The sequence below is a fragment of the Bidens hawaiensis genome, unplaced genomic scaffold (genome assembly GCF_021521415.1).
Source record: "Bidens hawaiensis isolate Kalapana, Puna unplaced genomic scaffold, B.hawaiensis_p1.1 tig00020023_1, whole genome shotgun sequence".
Taxonomy (NCBI): Eukaryota; Viridiplantae; Streptophyta; class Magnoliopsida; order Asterales; family Asteraceae; genus Bidens; species Bidens hawaiensis.
In genome coordinates, this window is record NW_027493042.1 from 128,475 (window position 1) to 138,054 (window position 9,580).

Sequence of the window (9,580 nt, forward strand, 5' to 3'; positions counted from 1 at the left end):
TATCCTTAACTTCGCCTAAGGTTTAACTTCGCCTGTGCTTTATTAACTAATTAATCTGGAGCGAAGTTGTTCAATAGCGAAGTTATGTTTAGGCGAAGTTGTCCTTAACTTCGCCTCATACCTAACTTCGCCTGTTTAATTATTTCTTTCATTTAAAATTATATTAACTGTTATCAGGCGAAGTTGTAGTAAAGGCGAAGTTATTCACAACTTCTCCCTTTCCTAACTTCGCCTACACAAAATCAATCATAACTTCGCTCATGGTAACAGGTGAAGTTGTGATCCGCTTTGACGAATCTCTAACTTAGACCGTTTGTGATACAGATATGGCAGCTGTTGTAGGAGCCGGTGGTGCTGGTGGTGATGAAGGAGGAGATAACCATAGTCAGTTTTCCCGAGGCATAATATGTACATCACTTTGGACCCGGATGTGAGCGGCGTTGATGATTATCGCGAGATCATCTCTTTTCTTATCCGCTCGCGTATCTTCCACGCTATTATTACCACTCTGCCCATCTCTTTACCAAACATAGAAGATTTCTGGCAGACGGTTGAGTATGATTGCAGAGTCGAGCCCCCAGTTATGCGTGCAACGGTTAACAATCAGGAAGTGCAGTTCTCGTCAGAACAGATACGGGTTGCTTTACAGTTTGGGGATGAAACAAGAGATGACCCTACCGACTTCGTGGCTCCATTCAGAGATGGTGCTTTTTTAAGAATGGGCTATTCTGGTCCATTGGGGGATACTCAGAGACGCAAGGGATTTTTATTAGACCAATGGCGCTTTCTCATGCACGTGATGATCGTGTGCATGTCGGGTAGAAAGGCTGGAACGGATGGAATGGGTGCGACCATGCAATCGGCAATGACAGCACTGACTTACAACAAGTGTTATAGCTTCAGTCAGATGGTGTTCTATGAGATAGACCGTCAAAGACGAGCGGTGGCGCGTGAGAGACACTTGATGTATCCAAGATTCCTACAAATGATCTTGAATCACGTGGCTCCTACGTTACCTCAGCGCCGTCTGATTCGGTATGTGGAGAGTGTCAGCAAAAGAATCTTCACCCAATGTAAATCATCAAGTGAGAGAAGTAAACCAGGGCTCCGTCCTCGACATACTCCGTTATTTGGGTACTTGATCAACCCAGAGTATGTTGCATCTCGCGGGGACGAGTTTCGGGATTCGGCACCGCAACAGGCTGGAGCACCTCAACCACCACCTGTGGTACAGCAATCTCTTCCTGCTGCTCCTGTTGTGGCACCGGAGGAACACGTCGACCTTGAAGCTGCTTTCGGCGGTTAAGGATTTTTCGATATGGAACGTGTTGATCCAGAGGAAGAGGTACAGGTCTCGGCTGCACAGGTTTCAAGTGTGGATGTGTCGATGGCAGCTACGACTGTGGCTGATTCTGAAAGAACTGATTCTGATTCCTCAAATGATGATGTTACTGAAGCAAGACAGATTCTGATTACTCAAGAAAGAATTCATGGAAAGAGAAAGAAAGACACAGATGACAGTGAATCAGATTTTGATGAGGATTTAAGTCGGTTGGTTCGTCGAGTGAGAAGGGCAAGAACAGGTGATGGATCGGGAGCTGGTGAGAGCTCGAGGGTGGTTCGTTTTTCTCCACCCGCATTGTCTGGTATGACTATGGTCCCTACATCGTTGACAGTTACAGGACCGATCACCTCGGGTGTTCCCGTGTTGACTACCTCATCCTCCTTTGGCATACCACCCACTACATTTCAACTCTCGGCTCCAGAGATTGTGTCCTTGCCACCTCCAACTCTTACTCCATCGGAGGTCGTTGCAAGATTTGTTGAGTCGACGGTTGTTGCCACTGCAGGGTTGTCTGTTACGATACCACCTGCGGTTACTTTTACGCCTACTTCTGATGTTCCGATTACCTTGGGAATCCCTCCTCTGTACGCTCAAGACATTTCACATATGAGGTTTGATTTTGATGCAACCTTATCTGACTCGGAAAGAATAGCAGCTCTTGAGAGGATCGTGGCAGAACAGTCAAGAATAAATCTGATCCAGACTCACGCTATTCAACGCCTTGTTGCAGAGAATCAAATACAGTCGTCTCTCCTGATTGAGCACGGTAAACTTTTTGATGCCTTGAAACAGTTCTTGGCATCTCAGGGGGAGACGAGCTATAAGGGTGATGAGCTGAGGACGAAGAAGAATAACGATCGAGACGATGATCCCAATGCATCTAAAGGTGCAGGTGGTGAGTTGCCAAGAACTGAACAAGCTCTTGGGACTCCCACATCTCAGGGGGAGTCGACGGGTGCAACTTGCGAATCGGGGGGTGATGATGTGGTGGTAGTGGATGCTGAGGAGGTGTTAAATGATGATGTTACAGGTGATGACGATGTGTTACCGGTTCAAGAGATTGAGAGGATAGGGGCTGAGATTGTGATTGACAGTGAAGTCGAAGAGGGAGAGATTGTGGATGATAATATTGAGCATGAAATTCCAGCAGTTGAAAAGTCAAATGTGGGTCAAGATACGGAATGTGATGAGACTGAATAGGAAGAGCAGCCATGATGGAAAGAAGGCTACGCTCAGTGGTTCATAAAGACAAAGAAACCGGCGGTCCCTACTATGTTCAAGAAAAGTTACAACATCAAAGGGTATGCTGAATCGAAAAAGGGGATTATTTGCTGGTTATATGATGAGTAGTTGAGGCTCTTTGTGATTAAACGTTATGATGGGGTTCAGTACTTCAAGAGATTGTTGAGATCATTGAATACCTTGCCGGAGTGTGAGGTGAAGGACTTAGCCAAGTTAGGGTTGATAAACAGGAGTGATGATAATATGGCTAGGATTATTGGAAAGATCGTGTGGAAAGAAAGCATAAACGAGAAAAAGTTCGAGTTATTAAAGCCACAGAAAGGGAAGCTCGTTGAAGATAAAGACAGAGGCATGAGAGCTGATGGCAAGCCTTGGATAATAATGAAGTATAAGCCGATCCGTTGCTTAAAAGAAGTGCCGATGAAACAAATGCCCAAGGATGTGCTAAAGGATCTGAAATGGTGGTATGTTGATAGTGAAACGGCTGAAGCAGTGATGGAAGATGAGGATGAACAAGAGTTGCTGAGAGTGTATGACCCTATGCACTTGGTGAATTTGTCTCAAGCAGACTTGCAGGTGCTGAACGAGAAAAAGATATTTTATATTCCTGCCTGGAAAGAAGAAGCCTAAAAATATCAGAGAGTAGTTTCGGTTTGTGTCAGAGAAGGAGTACATGCTTGAAGATGGGTGACTCGAATTTTGGGATTACAAGACACGTGATTGAAGATTGAGATATGAAGCTACTGCCAAAGGGGAGTCTGTTGGTGCATGATGTCAGTAGATCAATATCTAGTGTCTGTAATCGTGTTAGTTTGAATTGTATTAAGGTTTTAGTTAACTTGTTTCACAAGTTCGCCCATCATAAGCGAACTTGTGGTTTAAGCGAAGTTATTGACAACTTCGCCTAGTCTGTTAGGCGAAGTTGTCGAAGTGTATTTAAGTTAGGCTACGGCTTGTATTTGAAATAGAATTCGAGTACGTGTAATTGTGATCGGTGAATCACGTGTTAAGGTTGCTATACAACGTGTCTTTTAAGTATTGTAACGTGTGTTTGTGCTTGGGTTTAACGTATATTGCGTCTAACACTCGTATCGTCTTACGTAGGGATTCCGCACCTACGTAATACGAGATATTTCCGTGTAGATCCGGCTGGGAACCTACAGACGTGTCAGGCCACGTGGCGACACGTGGCAACGTCTGACGACATGTGTCATCGCGATACGCGATGACCATGAGAAAGGGGCCCATCGCGTACCGCGATGGGACACAAATTCAGCTATAAATAGGAGGGGATCACGGCTGATTTGCATGCACACCTCCACTCTCTCTCTAGCAATTCACTCTCTCTCTACCTCGGTTTGCGTGCCGAACGTCGTTTTGCGTGCCACCAACCCGACAAATATTACCTCATAATTCGTGCCAAAAACCCGGCGTATTCCTTAAAGTGTGTGCCACCCAAATAACCCGACATTTTGTCTCGAAGTACATGCACCACCCGGTGACATCTGAACATCGTCTCGATTTGCCTACCAAGAAAGGTGGATTAAGAACGAATCGATAAACGTGCATATATAGTAGAAGTGTTTCTCGTATAAACTTAAGAATATCTAACTGCGAATACCCGTACGAGGTAGGAATTCTGCCTAAGTTATTATTCTAATATTATAAATGGCTTAGACCATAGTCGGGGGTATAGCCGAACCGTGATTATGATAACGAATAATATAACTTTTCTTAAGCAAAGGTTATAGTTATAATAGTATTTCTTTATTATTATGAAATATATATTCATAAAGAAAGAATATAAAGTTAATGTTTCTTCTTGAAGAAGAAACATAGTATGTAAATGATAAATAAACAAATGGACTAAAGGTCTAAAGTTTTTGAATAAACAAATGTTTTTATCAAGGTTAAAGCTATACAAAAACGGACTAAAGGTCTGAATCTAGATCAATGATCTAGTTATATATATAAAGGTTATTCTCGTACTATAGGTCCGAGGTAACAAAACAAGAAGAAGGGATCAGAAAACAGGAATCAGTAACAGAAACTGATTATAAACAGAAAAGGTGAATACGCCCCAAACCTTTTATACTGAGTCTGAATGTTGCATAGGATTTACGAATCCTTAAAAACTTTGTGTTCAATAATAAGAAACGGACACTCTGATTAAGAGTATACATGTGTCTGGATCCAAACATACATGGTGACTCGGAGTTCCCCGAGGCCATGCATATCATCAACATGCCTCTGAAGGTCTACGGGACTGTTCAGAGTAATGATATTGTGTATATAATTAATTGTACATGGTACTTAGGGTAATTTTGATCCCAATTTAGTTGGGTGCCTAATGAGTAGTCACAAAGGTATTATTGTTGGTTTCACAAAGGTATTGAAAAGAGATTTTAGAGTCAACGTTATTCACCAGCTTTGTGTTGACGTATTTTCCCACCCATGTTACAGGAAAACAAGAAAGGTTAGAACATACAAGAAAGAAGGAATAGAAGATTGGAGTTATAGTCATTAGATGCTATCTGATGGCTCAGATATTTTATTGCAAAATATTACAAAGAGTTATGGTTTCTAAAGAAATGTATTGTAAACATTGAACGGGTATTTAAACCTGACTTTTAATAAGTTTTCAATATAATAATATTTTATAAATGACTTCCGCTGAAATGAAACCCGCAACTGTGATATATTTACAAAACAGGTACCAACTTGTGGTCACACGCCTAGGCCCTAAGTGAGGGTGTGACAGGTTGGTATGTTTATATTCATTATCTCAAAAGAACAATAAGAGCTTTATTCGAAACTTAAAAACATTTTAACTTATCATCTAGGAAGATGATACATTAATCTTAATATACAAGGACAGTGTATTATCGAAAGGAAATTCGAGATTAACCACAAGATATTCAAGAACTACATTACTACCTAGTAAGGTTGATCAAAAAGTCAAATAAAAGAGTTCGAAGATATTCAAGAAATACAATGGCTAAGTATAGCAAATAAACCCAAGTACAAGGGTACTGTTAGAATATAGCAAACATCATCAATCAAGATCAAGGATAGAATGGATTCAATATACTGAATCTAAACAACAAATTAGTGGAATAGATTCGACATACTGAATCAAAACAATAATGTAGTTAACATCAGTAAATATTTAGAATACATAACGGTAAGGCAAATAGTTAAACACAACTGATCAATTTGTTTAGCAATTTATATTTACTAATGATATTCTGAACTATTGGCTGGTTACATCATTCGAGGATGTAAGTTAGCAACAAAATAAAGACCCTAGTCATTCTTCATAGAGATTGTAACAACAAGAATCCGATTAGATAGAATCTAATCAGCAAATGAAAAAGTAATAATCAATCACTCTCAAACCAACGAATCTCGAGGACGAGATTCATTCCAAGGTGGGGAGGATGTAACATCCCCAAAAATTCGATCCAAAATTGACAACTTAGGAAAGTTAAGGGATCAAAAATAATATCAAGACAAGTCATGAAAAAATATTAAATAAGGAAATATAAGAAAAATAAGGAAATAAAAATATTTCCTAAGTTAAGTTTAATTACATGAAATAAATTCCATCCCACATTGGAAAATGTAAGAAAGTGGAAGCATTCCATTAAGATATAAATAAGGAAGATGGAATCCATCCCACATGGAAAGTGGTAAAGAAATGGAAGCTCTTTATGAGAAAGAGATTTTCCATAGTAATATTCTTTTATGAATAACATGCACCAAGTGGTCCTAGCGGAGGGTGCGTAGCACCCGACGCGTACGCGCACGGGCTCAAGCTCGGGCGAGGACGAGGACGATGCCGATGCCGATGCCGATGGCGTTGGCGATGGCGATGGCGAAGGCGAAGGCGAAGGGCATTGGGCGCAATGTGGCGCTCTGATGGCGCACTTTGCACTTCGCATCGCCGCGAGCCGCATTGAAAGCCGACTTAGTATTTTTGGACAACGAGAGTTAGACCAGATATGGCAAGCTACAAAAGATAAAGGACTAAAAATGAAAATATTATCCAGGGACCCATCGCGCAACGTGATGAGTCCAAGGAGACGGCCATCACGTACCGCGATGGGCCGTGATGAGTCAGCAACACGTGTCGCACTCCGGCGACACAAGGCAACGTACCAGGACACGTGGCAGAATGTGTCAGCCCACGTGGCAGACGTGTCAGGCCATGTGGCGACACGTGGCAACGTTTAACGACATGTATCATCGCGTATCATGAGAAAGGGGCCCATCGTGTACCGCGATGGGACACAAATTCAGCTATAAATAGGAGGGGGTCACGGCTCATTTGCATGCACACCTCCACTCTCTCTCTAGAAATGCACTCTCTCTACCACGGTTTGCGTGCCGAACGTCGTTTTGCGTGCCACCAACCCGACAAATATTACCTCGTAATCCGTGCCAAAAACGCGGCGTTTTGTTCGAATTGTGTGCCACCTAAATAACCCGAAATTCTGTCTCGAAGTACGTGCACCACCCGGTAACATCTGAACATCGTCTCGATTTGCATGCCAAGAAAGGTGGATTAATAACGAATCGATAAACGTGCATATAGAGTAGAAGTGCTGCTCGTATAAACTTAGGAATATCTAACTCCGAATACCCATGCGAGGTAGGAATTCTGCCAAAGTTATTATTTTAATATTATAAATGGCTTAGACCATAGTCGGGGGTATAGCCGAACCTTGATTATGATTACGAATAATATAATTTTTCTTATGCAAAGGTTATAGTTAAAATAGTATTTTTTTATTATTAAGAAATATAATATTCATAAAGAAAGAATATAAAGTTAATGTTTCTTCTTGAAGAAGAAACATATTATGTAAATGATAAATAAACAAATGGACTAAAGGTCCAAATTTTTTGAATAAACAAATGTTTTTTATCAAGGTTAAAGCTATACAAAAATGGACTAAAGGTCTGAAGCTAGATCGATGATCTAGTTATTTATATAAAGGTTATTCTCGTACTATAGGTCCAAGGTAACAAAACAAGAAGAAGGGATCAGAAAACAGGAATCAGTAACAGAAACTGATTATAAACAGAAAAGGTGAATACGCCCCAAACCTTTTATACTGAGTCAGAATGTTGCATAGGATTTACGAATCCTTAAAAACTTTGTGTACAATAATAAGAAACGGACACTCTGATTAAGAGTATACATGTGTTTGGATCCAAACATACATGGTGACTCGGAGTTCCCCTAGGCCATGCATATCATCAACATGCCTTTGAAGGTCTACGAGACTGTTCAGAGAAATGATATTGTGTATATAATTAATTGCACATGGTACTTAGGGTAATTTGATCCCAATTTAGTTGGGTGCCTAATGAGTAGTCACAAAGGTATTATTGTTGGTTTTCACAAAGGTATTGAAAAGAGATTTTAGAGTCAACGTTATTCACCAGCTTTGTGTTGACGTATTTTCCCACCCATGTTACAGGAAAACAAGAAAGGTTAGAACATACAAGAAAGAAGGAATAGAAGATTGGAGTTATAGTCATTAGATGCTATCTGATGGCTCAGATATTTTATTGCAAAATATTACAAAGAGTTATGTTTTCTAAAGAAATGTATTGTAAACATTGAACGGGTATTTAAACCCAACTTTTAATAAGTTTTCAATATAATAATATTTTATAAAAGACTTCATCTGAAATGAAACCCGTAACTCTGATATATTTACAAAACAGGTACCAACTTGTGGTCGCACGCCTAGGCCCTAAGTGAGGGTGTGACACATATAATTCCTCCTTGGCCCCCCGGGGATCGCCAAACCGCCCCGGTTAACTGAAATACCACGAACTCTTTCGGCCGTTCCGCCCGATTCACCCTGTCTCGACCCCTTCCATTTCTGTTAACGGCTTCAGCTCGTCTCCGAATAATTGGCTCTTCTACCTCTTCGTCCCAATTATCATCACCCACGTCTTCGGGCTCAACAGCCTCGTTCTCGGGCTCAACTGCCCGATTACCTCTAACCCATCTGTCTAGGATGGTCCGGCTTGGTCAAAGTTGAGGTTTAGGTTTCGGTTTAGGTTTCGGTTTCGATTTTGATTCTGGGTTCTGGAAGCACGAGCTGAGTGATTTTGGTTATTTTGGTTATTGAAGTTTGGTGGGTCAGGTATGTTTTCGGGGTGAAACGCGTTATTTTGTGGAAGTGGGTCTTGGTTTTGGTTATTGTTCAGGTTCTGGTTTTCGTTTTGGTTATGGTTCTGTTTTTGGTTCTGGTTCTGGTTTTGTTCTTCCATCTCTGAGTTTCTATTTTGTACTTGGTTCTACCGAGCTAACCTAACGGAGACTGTTGGCCTGAGTGGCGGGTGCGCATAAACCTGTTATCTGCACAACTAACACAACCCGCGTAAAATAAAGAAAAAATAAAATTTAACTAAAACTGAAAATTAAAAGCTAACTTTAACTAAAATAAACACAAAAAATCAATTAACACGAAAGACACTAAGCGCACTAACTCCCCGGCAGCGGAGCCATTTTGATGACCGTCGTTTGAGCCAATCAAAAACCTAATTTTTCTAAATAGTTAGAGCAAGTAGGGTATCGTATCACAAGGAGTATGTGGTTAATGTATTCGTGTAACAGATTTCTAATTATGAAGTGAATGATTTTTAGTGCTGATCACACAAGCAATTTAAAATGAATTTAGATAACTAAGCAACGAAGAAGTAAACGAGTATTAAGCAGTTAACAAAGCAAATCACACCCAGGAATTCAAGTAAGCAACCTACAGTTATCTCATGCAACCTAAAAGATTAATTATTAACGATTGACTAAAAACTGATCAATCAGACAAAACCTTAGACATCAACAATCACTTTACACACGGCATTGGTTATCAAACAGTCCTTGCCAGTGTGACTCAGTTAAGTTCAATCGTATGTTTTATCCTATTCAATCTAACCAAACAGTTATATGATTAATTATCTAGCAACTGG